This window comes from Notolepis coatsorum (genome assembly GCF_963971535.1).
Source record: "Notolepis coatsorum genome assembly, chromosome: 8".
NCBI classification, from domain to species: domain Eukaryota; kingdom Metazoa; phylum Chordata; class Actinopteri; order Aulopiformes; family Paralepididae; genus Notolepis; species Notolepis coatsorum.
The window spans coordinates 17,706,492-17,724,110 of NC_140172.1; the positions used below are offsets into that span (position 1 = coordinate 17,706,492).

The 17,619-nt window shown below is 43.4% G+C and overlaps 1 protein-coding gene across 1 annotated transcript in view; it reads right to left on the reverse strand.

Moving 5' to 3' along the window:
- LOC311233323 (uncharacterized protein) overlaps positions 1 to 12,725 on the reverse strand; it is a 46,933-nt gene extending 34,208 nt beyond the window's left edge. The window contains exon 1 of the mRNA XM_084320285.1: positions 12,652 to 12,725. The gene's annotated coding sequence lies outside the window, so the exon portion shown is untranslated. The remainder of the gene's footprint in view (positions 1 to 12,651) is intronic.
- Positions 12,726 to 17,619: the final 4,894 nt, after the last annotated feature.

Here is a 17,619-nt window from a genome sequence, read left to right on the forward strand (position 1 = left end):
ATCTCCTGCCGAGTCCTGCGGAGAGTGAGGATTATAAAATGAACATGTTTTAAAGTGTGATGCTGTCATTTTAACAGCAGATACACTTTCTTAAATTCCATTGTCCCCGACAGTGCGGTGTGACGGGGAGCTCGGACGGGAATCGGGATGTGTTTGGCTGGTGTTATGATAGCATTAGCTGGAAAGATAGCTAGTTGGAACAACATCCGCTTTTAACGTTACATCAAATCAGATGATCGCCTGTCCTTTCTCCAGGACCTAACACTGTCCGTTACCGTCTATCAACAATAATGCACCCACGGTGAATTGTATTTAAGTTAAGTAGCTACGGACTAGCGTTAGCTGACTATTACTAACGTTATCTTAATGTCGATGCGGGAAGGCGAGCTAGGTCAGTTAGCTTAGCTTGATAACGTTACCGTGTCTAAAGTTGGTGCTATTCACATAATCCAGCAATAATGGCTGCAGACCTGCAAGCAAAGTACAGCAAGTGCCAAAGGATAAGAGTCTGAGGCGGAGTTTCAAAAGAGAATGTTGAATATTTATTTTGCATCAAAAACCACAACATGAACGTTCTATCTGCCACTAGTTTACAGACTGAATAGGGTATATCTGCAGAGCCACTGAGTAGCGAGTGCAACACCGTTTAATTTCCGTGTGGATCATTGGAGTAGGGTATATCTGCAGTGCTGCAGCCCATACTCATTGATTAATGATACTAATACAAATCTATACAATCACCTGTTGTTGAATAAATACCATACGTTCTAGTTATTACTAAAAAACAGTATAACAGTATCTGAAAAAAAAAAAAAAAAGTATAATTTATATAATTTTTTTTTAATTTTTTTTTATGCACTGGTATCGGATAAATATCGGTATCGGCCGATACCCAAAGCTTAGGTATCGGAATCGGATCGGAAAGGGAAAAATGGTATCGGAACATCTCTAGTTTTAACCATGTAGTGTATAGGGGTGGGAATCACCAGTTTCATCATGATACGATACGATATCGATTCTTTGGACAACGATACGATATTTGCCGATATCACAAAGTCTCTCACGATACAATACGATACGATTAGATTCAGGTGCCTGCGATCGATATGAGATGATATCATATGCCCATTTAACACAATCAGTAACATTTAGATCAACAAAAAAAAGGTAATGAAAATATCATTTGACATTTGTATTTTTGAGCTCTTCCAGACATTTAAAGGAAAATCAATCTATTGTTTTTAATACAAATAGACCTCCTGTTCACTGTAAAGTGCCACGTTTTTATATATTGAGCTTTAAACTTTAAGCTACATTTTTTGGAACTCAAAACTCACAACCTCCCTCTCCCAAACCGTTCCTACAACAATTTGTTGATGTTGCATGATCATGTATAGGCCTACATTTATTATGTATTATATTGTTTATGTTTAAATAACATTTAAACATCAAACTCCTCTGACCTCATCTGGTCTTTCCAAAGACGCGCGCGCGCACACACACACAGAAAGGGAGAATGCTATGCTGTAACGTCTACACACACGGAGCTACTGCTGTTGTTCTTGGGCGGATATGAGACTCGCCACAGGATTTTCAAAATAAGAGTATCGATATGAATCGATCTTATTACATCGCATCGATCCGATTCGATTGTTGATAATTACATCGATGTATCGATCTGGATCGATGTATCGTCCCACCCCTAGTAGTGTAGCACTTTGGGATCCCAGTGAACAAAAAGTGCATTACAAATCCAATCTATTATTATTATTATTATTATTATTATTATTATTATTATTATTATTATTATTATTATTATATTATTATTATTATTATTATTATTATTATTATTATTATTATTATTATTATTATTATTATTATTATTATTATGTGTGGCTGCCGCCCTGGCGGACATCTGTGCTCTACTGAGTGCACCTTTCTAGTCTAGAGAGAGAGCACTGATTCTCCGTAGCTGAGCAGGGTTGCATTTTGTCAACACAATTGCCAATAAATGTGAAGTTATCTTTGAACCTGTTGCAGGGAATATGCCTCCACATATTTGGTCAAATCAAATGCGAAATAGTAAAATATCAGAGCAAAATCAAAAACGCGATTGCAGGGTTTTCTTGTAGGCTAAAGAACGGGTGATGTAAGACCTCATGTGCGTATCATGTTACAAACTTGACCTCGTGAGCAGAGCGCATCTCATTTACATTTAAAGGTTCATTGTTTGTGTAAACATTAGAACGGACACGTGACACACACACACACACAGTTTCAACTCACCACTCCCGCATCATATTGACGCCGAGCACAGCCGACCCATGCAGTGGATTTTGTTAGCCGCCAGGTGGCGGGCAGACCTTAATATCTAGCCGCCAAACATTAAATCTACAAGCCAATGACACTGGGCAAGTACTTATTTTGTTCCCTGCTTGCGTATGACGAAAGCATGTAAGGGCTTGCACTAAAACAACCCATAGAAATGCATTGAAGGTTGTGGCGTTTGAAAAAGAAAATGCAAACACATGAATGTACGAGAGGACTGAGGGGCGATCGGCAGACAGAGAGAAGTCGCCCATGGAGTGTCAAGACAGTGATTCTGAGATTCATTCCGGAACAAAATTAGATACTGCGGCTGATTGAATTTTTTTTAAGTTATTATATTTATCATATGTCATTATTTTGTAATACAAAATAAATAAAAAATATGTATCTCCTGTGGCAGGGAGGGCGACACACACATCGCCATAATCAGTCAGCCTGCTGATAACGTTACTTCCACACCTGCCCCCCACAGAAAGCTGCTGGGAGAGTGATGCATGACATTGAAAAAGCAAAGTCATTTATTGCGCCCTCTGCTGTTACTTCAAACCATACAAACTTAAAACAAAAATTTAGAAAGGAGAGCTCAATAAGATTACATTATTTCAAATTAGTGATGCACCGATGTGAAAATTGTGGCCGATACCGATAACCGATATTAATATTGCTGTTCTGGCCGATACCGATATTTACCGATGTCGATATCTCTGTATAGAAAACACTTTTTTATGATAATCAAATAAAGAGCTATTTTCCAAAACGCATAATTTTTTTACTTTTGTAACTTATTTTCAGAAATGACTGATATTTTGTAACTATTTAAGGCCAAAACATGTAAAAAAAAAAAAAAAAGATAAAAAAAAAAAAAAAAAAAAAAAGTTTTTTTTTTTTTTTTTAATATCGGTCCTATCTTGATATCGGTCCGATACCGATGTGTAAAAAAACGGCCATATCGGCCGATATTATATCGGCGGCCGATATATCGTGCATCACTATTTCAAATACATTTAAATAACAAATAATCACGTTACATTACTCATAAGGGTGTAACGATGCATCAATTAATCGAAATGCATCGATTATAATGTGTTAGAATCGATTAATCGATTTGAATATTTTAGAATAGATTAATCGATTTTAATATGTTAGAATCGATTATAATCTAAATTAATCTAAATAAAATAAAAATAAAAAATGTATATATATTTTTTTGTGTGTTGTTTTTATTGACCTATAGTCCATTCATGCTGAGTGAACAGGGGGCGAAATTAAAGCCTGCCGCCCGCCAGGGGCGCTCAGTTTTTACCTTTGGCGCTTGCCACTGGGGTGTCTGCCCGCCGTGTGGCGTGTAGACGTGTAGTTCATAACGATACTCTTATTTTGAAAATATGTGCGGGTCTCAGTTCCGCTCCAAGCGCAGTTCCAGTCATAATATCGATGGCTCCGGCACAGGGACCGAAACTAAAGCCCGCCGCCCGCCAGGGGCGGTCTGTTTTTACCTTTGGCGCATGACACTTAGAGGGCTGCCCGCCGTGTGGCGTGTAGACGTGTAGTTCATAAGCAGGCCCCTAAAAATATTTGTATGCGAACGGTAAAAATTACGCGCACGCTGTGCGAATACAGATTATAGCCTCTCTCGTCTTTTTTTTCCTCCGCTGCAAGATCGTTAAAAAACTACAAGTCCCACATTGCACTCAAGCCAACGGTCCAATCACAGTAGAGTGAAGTGACTGGTTTCATGGGAAATAAAGCAAATGACCAATCGGAAGCCCTCATTTTTCTTGTTTACTTCCTGAAACTCCGCGATCAGGGCTCTCGTTTTCCGAGACACCAACTTATTATAGTCTCTCTTACCAATAGCAATAGATTTTAGAACACATAGATTTATCGATAGCAATAGTAATATAACGTTAATGCAACAAAACGAATGCCTTGCTTTGTTAATCATAACGTTGATGCAGTAGCGTATGTCGGTGTGTTGGCTGTAACGGACATGACAATAATAACATAACGTGTACACATTAAAATTGCGATAATCTATTCTAACATTTTCAAATCGATGCAGTTGAATTTCCCCCTTAGGATCGATGCATTGTTACACCCCTACACCAAAGTCACTGGCCCACTGTGTATCTGTGTGTATAATAACTTGGCTAGCGTTATCAACAGCAGAGGTGGGCAATGGGTCCAGCTGCAGCACCGGAGTGCAAGCGATGTGATGTAATTGGCAGACTCGACTGTCAATCAATGGTCTACCTGACACGCAAACTCAAACAATGTTTCTGTACTGGAGGTGTGATTGATTGATTGATTGAAAACTTTATTAACAGATTGCAGAATGGGTACAATACAGTACAGCTCAATACACACAATTGTTAAGGGGATGCAGACCAGAGAAAGACTTTCGTCTTGTTTACATCAGGGTCCCCCATTTCAATTAATCAGGAAAGTGTACAGTAGGAAAGTGTACAGTATTTCAATAGGCAACCCTGAAAGGATTATTTTTCTAGAAGAGCAACACAGCCAAAACAGACAGTGGAGCTGTTTGCAGATAGCAAGCATTTTGACTTATTGCGTGGTGGCGATGTCTCGCAGATAATACAACTACAAGTATGATTATATAATATATATTTTATTTAAAAAAAAATTGTATATATAAAATATATATTGGCAGGTAAGAAATATGCTTGGCGGGTAGACTCTTCCCATCTACCCGCCACTGGCCGGTGAGTCAAAAAGTTAATTTCGCTCCCTGCTCCGGCAGTTAGCAGCATTCAGTTCGTATGATACTCTTATTTTGAAAGAAACCGTGGCAACGAGTCATATCCGCCCAGCCCTGCAGCGCGATACTATTGGCTTCTGCTCCTATCAACACAGAGGCAGTCTGCTCTAGTCTAGACCGGACCTCCATGAGCTACCGTTACTGTTTAAACAATGACCCAGTCAACTATTCACTTTTAGTTTAATACATGACGAGGCATTGTCTAACGGTATCTAGCTGGCTAGCTACTGATATCAACAAATGCTCCAGCAATAGTCGACTCGAGTGCATAATACCTCCATTCCCTCGTTAGCTAGCTCACGTTAGCTAGCTCACGTTAGATCTATATGTCCCAGTAAACTAAATTGTCTTAACGTTACCTAGCGGGCTAGCAGTAGCTACAGATAGCTCCTGATATCAATGTCTTATAACATTGATTCAATGCGTATTGTAGCTGAGGGCATGTTGAATGTGATTTGACCAAAGAACCCGAACATTATACCAATAGGGCCCAGCTGCAGCGCCGGAGAATCCTTGCATGCTGAATGTAGAGTATTAGTATAGGGTCCCGCTGCAGCACAGGAGAATCCTTTTTGGAGCTGGAGGCTACTAGAGTACACACAGACAGTGGAGCTGTTTGCAGATAGCGAGCATTTTGACTTATTGCGTGGTGGCGATGTCTCGCAGATAATACAACTACAAGTATGATTATATAATATATATTTTATTTAAAAAAAATGTATATAAAATATATATATATATATTTTTTTTTAATCAAAAAAAATTTGGCAGGTAAGAAATATGCTTGGCGGGTAGATTCTTCCCATCTACCCGCCACTGGCCGGTGAGTCAAAAAGTTAATTTCGCTCCCTGTGAGTGAATCAGTTCCCCCAGCCACATTTGTGTATTCAAATTTTTTTGGGGAATTAACTGATAGAAAATGTATAGAAAATTAATCTAATCGAATCGTGGTTAAATGAAGAGATTTCATGATGCATTGAATCGTTGCCTGAATAATCGGAATCGAAATTAATCGTTGTGAGGTTGCATCGTTACACCCCTAATTACTCATGTCACGTTACATTCATTACTGCTGAAGCAATCACACCAAAGTTTATTCATCAACTTTACATTCTATTTTTTTATGTTCAGCAGCATTTTAAGTGAATCACTTTGATTAAGTGTTCTAGAATAAGAGGAAAAGAGACTCGAGTTATTTTGTATGTTACAAGAGACGTTTAAGTCAAGCACTTTAATATACGTTATGTTTAAGTCAAGCACTTTCATATACGTTATGTTTAAGTCAAGCACTTTCATATACGTTATGTTTAAGTCAAGCACTTTCATATACAAAAGAAAGTGCAATAAATGTTTTTATTGAAAAAATAAGAATCGTGGGAGAGAATCATGATTTCAATTCTTAGGGAGAAATTGTGATTCACATTTTAGCAAGAATAGTGCAGCGCAGCCCAGGCTAATTGCTAATTACAAATAGAATAAATAGTTTTTTCTGGCAAATTAATAGTTTAATTAACCGACTAATCAATCAAATCAACAGATTAAATCATAAAGCCATTGAAATAATCGAAAAACCCTACAATTTACTGAAGCATAGTAACAGACACAATATTTCTGACACTCTGAATACATTCCCTGAGGTCCATAGATGTCCCTAGATACCAAGAACATGCAAATGGCCTTGTAGAAGTGGAGCAATCTTGCACAACCTATTTACCCTTAGGGCTTGTGTCCATAGCCGACGTTTTATGAGTTGTCAGCTCCTTTCTGTCATTCATTTCTATGCTGGAGAACATCAGGCGCGCTCCTCTTCCCAGAGCCGCGCCTCGCGTTTTATGAGCTCTCGACGGCAGCGTTTTTGGCGGAGCGCTCCCAGCTCATAAAGTTGAAACTAGTTAGGGATGCCCCCCGGACCCCGGTTCTAAACGGGAACCGGTACTGAATTAGAAAAAACCGGAGTATTAATAAGCTCCGACGTTATCGGTACTGCTATCGATACTCGAGAAAGTATTATTATTATGAGGTTTTTTTTCCAGGAATTTAAACGTTGCAAACTATCTCTCCTCTCTCTGTCTCTGCACGAGAAGCGAGCCGCAGCAAGCCATTACACACACTTGTCGCGAGCCGCTCACACTCACACATACACGGGTAGGGACTGGAGGTGCCTGTCCGTGGCTAGCTACGGAGCTAATAGTCAGTTTCAGTGTTGCTGGATGGTACACTCTAACGTTAACGTTATGCCGAGTTCATACTACACTACACGTATGAACTCGACATAGCGTTAACGTTACTCCGTTTCCATGAAGTGTTTAATTAGCAGCAATCTGTTGTTGAAAATTTAACGTTAACGTGGCTAGCTACGTTAGCTACGGAGCTAATAGAGTGTACCATCCAGCAACAACGTTAACGTTATGCCGACTCGCCGAGTTCATACTATACTACACTTATGAACTCGACATAGCGATAACGTTAATCCGTTTCTTTTCCATGAAGTGTTTAATTAGCAGCAATCTGTTCTGTTGTTGAACATTTAACGTTAACGTGGCTAGCTACGTTAGCTACGGAGCTAATAGAGTGTACCATCCAGCAACACTGAAACTGACTAACGTTAACGTTATGCCGACTCGCCGAGTTCATACTACACTACACGTATGAACTCGACATAGCGTTAACGTTACTCCGTTTCCATGAAGTGTTTAATTAGCAACAATCTGTTCCGTTGTTGAAAATTTAACGTTAAGGTAGGTATCCGATGCACTTCCGGCGTGGACAGGAAAACGTCGTGAAATCGTTGTAGTCATTTTGTAGTCTTATTAACTAAAAGATTTTAACAAAATAAAAAGCAGCAGCACTATTGCATAACTGAGTCATGTTTGCTATGTATTTCTTTCTTTAGGGGAGTAGGACATTTGTTTCACAGTTTTAGCATGATGTTTTATAGATGGCCAGGTTAAACACAGGTTTTTGTTTTTTAAGAGGGGGGGGTTTGATTTGATTGAAGTTTATTTCAAATATGCAACACAACAAACAAATATCAAGTACAGATATAGCCTTAAGCCGTTCAAATAATAATTTATAATTTTTTTTTAAATTTAAATATATTTAAATAATAATCTAAAAGAACCGATAAGAGTATCGATAAAGTACCGAACCGTTAAGCAGTATCGATAAGAGTAGTAGTATCGATAAAATCCTAACGATACCCATCCCTAAAACTAGTTCAACTTTTTTCGAAAGGAGCGCGCTCATCAATGTAACTCATCGAGGAAGGGGCGGAGCCGCGGCTGGCGCGAGCTCTGGGGAGACTCAGAAAAACGCTAGAAGCTTTTTTTTCTTCTTTTTTCAAAGCGGTCCGCCTTGAAAAAAAGGCTTAAGTGGACACATAGCCTTAAAATGAAGATAACACAGTGTATAACGTTTTATATATCCCCAAGCATACCCCACATTTCCATGGTTAGCTTACTGGGGGGGTCGGAAACTCAAGATTAGCCACTTGCAGATGGCAGGGAGAGGCGCGGGGTGTGACGTACTGTATATTTTAGTTGATGAAATATTTTTTTTTTTACTAAATATTTTAGTTGATGAAATATTTGTTCATTTCAGTGTCACAGTATTGTTTTGTTCGGTGGTTCAATTATGAGTTGAGTCCTTGCTCATGAACACCAGTACTTTATTTTACTTATTTTACTATAATAAAAAAAAATCTAACCCTAACTAACCGTACTGTCATGCACTTGTCCTAATAAACTAACCTACACTGTAGCACTCAACACTTTGATGAACATTGTTGCTCAGCTGATAGAGTTGTGCCCTTCCTGATGGCTTGTCGTACAGAACTTGTAAGTCGCTTTGGATAAAAGCGTCAGCTAAATGACTAAATGTAAATGTAAATGTACTACCACAGCACATGTTACATGTTATCATGCAGGTAATCCAAAGATGGTCGTTCGTACTTGATGGTTGTTCTACTCATAGATATCTATGGTTCTACTTATCAGAACCTATCATACTGACACCTAGTGGTGCAAAGTAATAATAACATCCTTAATCACCACAAGTATGACATCCATCCAAAATAAGAGATTTATAAAATAAAAAATAATACATTTGGCCAGGGAGCCGCAGGTGATTGGCTAAAGAGCCGCATGTGGCTCCGGAGCCGCAGGTTGCCGACTAACGGAACACACGCAGGGAACTTTTTTTTGGCATGTGGAATTCAAAACTAAGTTCACCCCCCAAAATATAACTTGCTCAAACTAAGGGTTGGATGTTGTTCGTTCAGCCCACGCACACCACAGAGAGATTACCTGTAATTTAACATACCCTCAGTAAACTACGGATGAGTCGGTAGCAGTCAACCAGCACCTGCTAACGGGTCGGACTCTTTTGCTCAACTGGTTAGTGCGGCTGCCTGTGGATCCTATGGTCACGGGTTCAAATACCCAATACACAGACTTGGCTGAGAGAAGGAGCACGTTCAGTGCTAGACTAAGACTACCAAGATGTAGCACTGAACGGCACAGGAAGTCCTTCATTCCAACAGCCATCAGACTTTATAACGCATCACTGTGCCTCACTGCATCACTGAGCACAGAGTGACAGTACTATCTTCCTGGACTTTTACTTTTAAACCAACATAGTAGAATTTTACACTTACTGTATATTTTATATTAGAATGTAACATAGGAAATGTATATCCCGGACCGTATTTTATTCTTTAGGCTTATTTTTATTCGTGACTTGTTTTTGTTTACCTAAATGTTTACTGTGAGCGATTTGTAGTGCCAAATGTCCCTCGTGATGAATAAAAGTATTTCTATTCTATTCTAAATATCTCGGTTACAGTATTGTTAACGCAAATGACACCTTAGAAGACATACCAGATGAAGACAGCCGGGGGCAGTTCACAATCTAATATTAATTTTCACTACTGCTGCTATTTTTTACATAAATGCTACACCAACGCTGCTCAACTGCTGCATTAATGTTCTTTAAAGACGTGCTATGGTAGATTGTAGTTCCCAGACACCTCTCTGGAACTTAACCCACTAGCTGCTCCGCCTAGCCCCATGAGTGGAGCTGTGTTGGACCCATATTGTACGCTGGGTATCTTTGAAATTCAGATCTGATGTATTCTTGACACACCGCGAGCCCCTTGACGGCGCTTGGTCGTTTCTCTACTGGGTGATCGGGGCGGGTGGGCAAGTGACTCCGGTCACAAAAGCCACAGGCTTGCAAACCGAAAGTCACGAAAGGGGCTATGGAACGCCCTACCCAAAGCTGTAAAGGAATGTGAATCACTACCCACTTTCAAAAACACTCTCAAAGAACACCTACGGGAGACTGCAATTCGAAACTGGCCCCTACAAATGTCCTAACCCAGTTGTACAGTAAATGACCAAGTATGGCTTTGTCAGTATTCCAATGTACAGTGTACAGTGTCCCCCCCCACCCACCTAACCATCTCCAATGTACAATTTCTACGTCAAATGTACACTCTTTTTCTGGACACTTTTTGTATCACAAACAGTACTGTATTTGCAAATCTGGTATGTCATAAATGTATAGATGTAGCAGTACTGTCTAATCTATCTGTATGTCGTGTGTGTCATATATGTTATGATGAATTGAAAATGGGGGACTCTGATGTAAACAAGACGAAAGTCTTTCTCTGGTCTGCATCCCCTTAACAATTGTATGTATTGAGCTGAACTGTACCCATTCTGCAATATGTTAATAAACTTTTCAATCAATCAAATCAATCAAACCCTGCGGATATGTCCCCCTGTAAAGACTAAGTGTGTGACATCTACAGACCAGTGTGTGTCCCACTGTAAAGACTACTGTGGACATCTACAGACCAGTGTCCCCCTGTAAATGAATGAATGAATACTTTATTTAACAGATTGCAGAATGGGTACAATACAGTACGGCTCAATACATACAATTGTTAAGGGGATGCAGACCTGAGAAAGACGTTTGTCTTGTTTCCATCAGGGTCCCCCATTTTCAATTCATATAGACATATATGACATACATGACATACAGATAGTCAGTACTGCTACATCTATACATTTATGACATACCAGATTTGCAAATACAGTACTGTTTGTGATACAGAAGGAGTCAAGAAAAGGGAGTATATACATTTGACGTAGAAACTGTACATTGGAGGAGGTTGGGTGGGGGGGGTTGGGTACATTGGGATATTGACAACCATACTGGGTAATTTACATTGGAGGTGGTTGGGGGGGGGGGGGGGCGGGGGGCACACTGTATAAACAAGTAACACTGTACATTGAGGGGGGGGGGGGAGGAGACACTGTACAAACAAACACAATTGTACATTGAACTATTGACAAAACCATACTAGGTAAATGACTGTACATTGGAGGGGGTTGGGTTAGGATATTTACAGGGGCCAGTGTTGAATTGCAGTCTCCCGTAGGTGTCCCTTGAGAGAGGTTTTGAAAGTGGGTAGTGATCCACATTCCTTTACAGCTTTGGGTAGGGCGTTCCACATTGATGTGGCATAATTGCGAAACGTGTTTAGTCCCTTATTTGAGCCGAATCTGGGTTTAACATGATTTGTGGAGCTCCCTCTGGTGTTGTGATCGTGGTATTCACTGACCTTTGGGAAGTATTTTGACATGTACATGGGTACCTTGGTCGTGTAGTGTATCTTGGTAGACCAGGCCCATTGCAAGTTGTTGTACTCTGTCGTCTACTCTAAGCCATCCTAGGTTGTCAAAGTGGGCAGGGGTGAGGTGGGTTCTAGGAGTAAGGTCAAGCAGTAGTCTGACCAGTTTGTTTTGAGATGTTTGTAATTTTGTTTTTAGCGCCTTTGAGGTGCTTTGGTACCATGAGGTGCAAGCATAGTCGTAGTACCCCTGAATGAGTGCTCCTGCCAGAGTCTTCAGGGTGTTCTTGTTTACCAGAGAGGAGATCCGGTACAAGAATCGAGTTCGTTGGTTGACTTTTTTTATTACATTGGATGCCATTTTGTCACAGGAGAGATTAGCCTCTAGGATGGAACCCAGGTAGGTAATTTCATCTTTCCTTGTGACAATATTGTCACCCACTGTAACTGAGAAGCCGTCGGTCTTGCTGAGTTTGTTATTTGAACCGAAGAGAAAGACTACTGTGGACATCTACAGACTAGTGTCGGGCTCGAAACGAAAAGAAGAGAGACGACGATACCATGGGCACGGTGAGACAAGAGGCTAACGGTGAGACAAGCTAAGCTAACACTAGGCCGAGATACAGCTGTACCAGCTAAGCTAACACTAGCTCCAGCTACAGAAGGAAAACTACCGAAATATACCAGATAACAGTATCGAAAATAACTATTGGAATGAACGTGGAGCAAGACCGAAAACAAATAAACCAAACGAGAGAGAGAGCTAATGGCTGGCTCTGCTAACTAGGCCAACATCAACCACCAGGACGATAAGCAGCCGCTGTGGACGCTGCTAACAACACAGTAAGAGGAGAACTCCCCTCAAACACTCTCTACATGCAGCTAGAAAACACATTTCAGTCACTACCTGACGAGCCTCCATCACCAGGAGGACGGGGCTCAGATGTCGGTCCCACGCCGAGCAGCAGCAGCAGACCACACTCACAGCAGGAACCGCGCTACTGCTGGGAACGTGCCGTGGCGCTGCAGCGCCGGAGGCCTGAATGCCTTCTACAACATAACTGCGTTTCCGCGTCTCTGATTGGCCAGGTCATTTCTGGTCATGTGACATGTACGCCCAATCGTGGGACCGCAAGTTTCTACACTGGTTAAGCTTAGGCGCTCGTTCGAAGTTGGTTATGGTTAGTGTAACTGACTCTGAGGGGTACAATTCCCTGACTGTATTGATAAGTATGGTATCATTAAACCACTACCGCTTTATGTACTTTAATTACTGGCCATACAGTACACGATATATGAATATGATGAACACTTCCCACAATGAAATCGGTTCCAGTCAAAGGTATTAATCAAGTATTTAATGGAGCAAAAGGTACATAGGATACTTTACATTATTCTTTGAATGCACTTGTAAGGCAAAGGAGTATGCATAGGCAAATCAATAACGAATGTCCATTCTCTGGTTACGCAGGAGGTAATTATACAACCTGAATCTTAGGGAATTATATCTATGGTACACTAGTAATAGCGGGAGATACTGGAAGGGGTTCCCAATGGTTGTAAGCCAGCAGGGGGGGTAGAAGATCTGTCGGTAGTAGGACGTCTGGTCAACGATGACTAGGGAGACTTCAGGTACAGAAGTCGGTGCAGTAGCCTCTTGATCCACAGACGAATACAGCTTGGTTCTCTTGTAGACTGTAGCTCCACAGGGAAGAAAGCTAGGCGGCCTCAGGCTCTCTGAGCGCCGACTCGACTTGACTCCTCTCGGGGTAAATCCAACACGTGCAGGCGTCGGCGATTATCCGCTCCATAAATCACAGGACCAAAGCAAATATATTCCAGCCGCAAAGGGCTATGTAGTCGTCGGGTAGATTAATCCAGCGTACATGTCCATACGGCTCTCGCCTAGGTCTCCTCGGGTGAAAGCGCCATGCGGTCGGCCCAGCCTGGATAAGAACTCTAGCTAATACGAGAAAGCGTTGGAGATGCTGGTCACTGTAGAATTCTAACCACACGATACACTATACACAAATAGACTATTAAAGACTCAATAGAAATATGTCGCACTCGACGGTATAGCGCCAAACTCTGACAATTCAGTTACTAATTCGCACGCGGTCTCGATGCTCTATTCTGAGGCCAAACAGGCCATACTTCACCGCACGTTGTATCGTGGGTGAGGCTTCAACTTATCGGTAACATGCTAAGGAAGGTAAGGGTACGGAGGTAAGGGGCTAAAGGGCTTCTACATTCACCTGCGCCGTATTTATACGCACGGTGCACAAAACTAGTTCCACTCTCATTTCTGTCGCGTATCCCTGGGCAAGGGCGGGCATGTCCAGACACATCTTGACGGTGACTTTGAACCTGGCGCCGGTGGACCGCTGTCCAATAGGAGAATGAACTATTATGGTCTGGGCTAAAGGGATATTCCGTGTATATGTACAAGGAATATACAGGGGATATCAAACGATATACAAATACTATGCAATATATATCAATAAATAAATATATATATTCGGTTTAATCTGATCCTTTGTAACAGCCGCCCCCTAATTAGTCCCACCTAATTAGCTAAGCAGAGACAGATTAACCGCACTGTCCACTACTCAATGTCTGTTGTGAGGGATCGGTCAGTTCACAAAGTCATGGGGTCATGGTCGTCATCGATGGTATCGGGGAGCCTTGGCAGTTCTATTAGCCTCGCCACGGGTCGGGTGTAGGTCCGCCCTTGGACGAGCACTTCGGCTGCTCGGACCTTTCCGTCGGCACCGGTGATCACTTTGCTTACGCGGCCGGCCGGCCACATAGCTCGGGGTAGTGACTGGTCGATAATCATGACGACTGTTCCTTCTGTCAAATTGTCTCTCTCTTTCACCCATTTCTGGCGGGTCTGTAGAGACGGTAGGTAGTGGAGTAGGAAGCTGTTCCAAAACTTGTCAGCCAATACTTGACTGTACCTCCACATTCTTCGGCCGTTCGCTTCTTCAGGCCTGTACATTGTCTGTGGTAGCGCGGGGACCAGCCGCCCCATCAAGAGTGTGTTGGGGGTGACTGGGTCGACATCTGCTACATCACTTGAGACGTAACCGAGGGGCTTTGAGTTCAATACTCCCTCGATCTCCGTGAGGACTGTCATTAAGACTTCTTCCGCCACGGTCTGGGCCCCAAGCACGGCGTACAGGGCTGTCTTTATTGAACGTACTTCTCGTTCCCAAGTTCCACCGAAGTGAGGTGCGTTCGGGGGATTAAACTGGAAGTCAATCTGGGATGGAGCGAGGTGGGTCTTAAGTTCTGGGCCCATCGCTTGGAAGCTCTCTCTCAGCTCTCTTTCTCCGCCTTTGAAGTTTGTCCCGTGATCAGACAACAATATAGACGGTTTACCTTTCCGCGATGTGAATCTTCGGAAGGCCATAAGGAATGAGTCTGTGCTCATGGTTGGAAGGAGTTCTATATGCATCGCTCGGGTGGTCATGCATTTGAATACAATACCCCACCGCTTCTCGGTGCCTCTTCCTTTCTTTATATACAGCGGGCCGAAACAGTCCATACCGGTGGAGTGAAAAGGCTTGTCGCCGAGTCGGAGGCGACAGGGAGGTAGGTCAGCCATCCGGGGTATACTGGGCTGCGCTCGCCACTTACGACAGTCTAGACAGGTTCGCTGGAAGCGCCGCACTGCTTCTCTCCCTTGCAGTATCCAATAACGACGTCTGATCTCCGCGAAGACTCTCTCTGCCCCGGCGTGATGCACATCCTCGTCGTATTTCTTTATGATCAGCTCTGTGACCTTGTGTCGGCTGTTTAAGACTATCGGGTACTTGACGTCATCCGGTAAGTCTGGGGCTCTCCGCAAACGACCACCCACTCTGATGAGACCGCTCTCGGGGGCTAGGTGGAGCAGTCTGCTGTCTGATGGGACAGGCTTTGCTCCCTGTAGACAGTCTAGCTCATCGGGGAACGAGTCTCTCTGGGCTCGTTGTAGTAGAAGAAGTTCCGCTTCTTCGTAGTCAGCTGCAGTAATGTCAGTAGTGAGCTGAACCTCTGGGTGGTGCCACAGGAATGTCTTTAGCTGCGCACTCTCTAGGGTGAGGCAATCGTCTATGTCGGGGTCTGTGGAGACGAGTGTGTTCAATCCACAGAACATAGATTTCTTGTTTTCGGCCTCCTCTTTACTCGCTTCCCGTGGGGTGGGTGTAGGCCACTCTTCTTCCGGGAGCTTGAGGAACTCTGGCCCGTCACTGTATAGGTTGTGACGGGTGAGGTCATCCAGGGACATTCCCCGGGTGATGACGTCAGCTGGGTTGTGTTTTGTGTCCACATACCTCCAGCTTGCTACTTCTGTTAAATCTTGAATCTCTGTGACTCTGACTCCCACGAAGACCTTGTATCTGCACGAATCAGACCGGATCCATGTGAGTACTGTCGTGGAGTCTGACCACAAGATTGTTCTTTGCACCGGAATGGTGAGTTCACGTTGGATTAACGTGGCGAGTTGCGCTCCTGCTAGGGCTGCGCAGAGCTCTAGACGCGGGATAGATTGTTGCTTTCGTGGGGCTATTCTTGAGCGAGCCAGGATGAAAGCAGTATGTATTTTTCCTCCCTCCTCTCGGGCACGCAAGTAGGCCACCGAGCCGTAGGCTACTTCGGAGGCGTCGCTGAAGACGTGCAGGTCCATCTGGCACGTCTCCGGCCTCACTGTGGGTGGGAAGTAGCTGCGGCGTATGTTAACACCTGGGAGTGAGCTGAGTTCCGTCTCCCACTCTCTCCATGTGGATGCAAGGTGTTCGGGTATGGGGTCGTCCCAGCCCTGGTCCTTGTCCCATAACGCTCTTACAATCATCTTTGCCCTGGTGGTGTAAGGTAGAATACATCCCAACGGGTCATATTGTCTGGCGAGTGTTCTGTATACACTCCGTCTGGTGGTCGGTAGTGCAGTCGACCTTCCCTGCTCCTTGGTCAGGGGTGTGTGTTTATAATGGAGCGAGTCTGTTTTGAAGCGCCAGACTAGTCCTAATGTCATTTCTTGGGCTTCTCCTGGGATGGTCGCCATCCAGGTCTCGCTGCTTGCTGCCTTGTCCTCGGGGGAGAGGCTGCGCAATACTTGCGGGTCGCTGCTGGCCCACTGCCTGAGATCAAAGCCGCCCTTGATCAGGGAGGCGCGGAGCTTGAGTAGAAGGGCCTCGGCTTCTTCTGGCGTCGAGACGCTTTGCAGACAGTTGTCCACGTAGAAACTATTTTCTACACTTTTTCGGACCTCTTCATCGGCTGCTGGGTCCTCTGCGACGTGTTTTTGCAGTGCAAACGTAGCACAGCATGGGCTGCATGTGGTTCCGAAAGGGAGGACTTCCCATTGATAGATGGCTGGTTGCTCATCCCCGATCCTCTCTCTCCATAGGAACCGCAGCAGGGGCTTGTCCTCCTCCACTAGTCTCACCTGCAGGAACATCCCTTTGATGTCGCCGCTGATGGCCACCTTGTCCTGGCGGAAACGTAGTAACACGCCTAGTAGGGAGGGGCCGAGTGTTGGGCCGGGCAAGAGCTCTTTATTCAGATTTTGTGATCCGATCTGGTAGCTGCAGTTGAACACAATACGATCCTTGCCGTTGTGGTGGACTTTGTGGTGCGGCACGTACCATGATTCGGTCGTCTGATCGGCCTCTTTAATGTCAATTTTCTTTATGTGTCCCGCTGTGATTAGCTTGTTAATCTCAGCGCGGTACACAGTCTCTTGAGCGGGGTCTCTGGCTAGGCGCCGCTCTGTGTTCAATAGATACCGCTCCGTCACTTCTTTTGGGGCATACCCTCTCGCCTCAAGAGTGGAGTTGCGTATCTCATCACTCCGTTGACTTTGACTCTCTTTGTCCCTTGCTCGAGG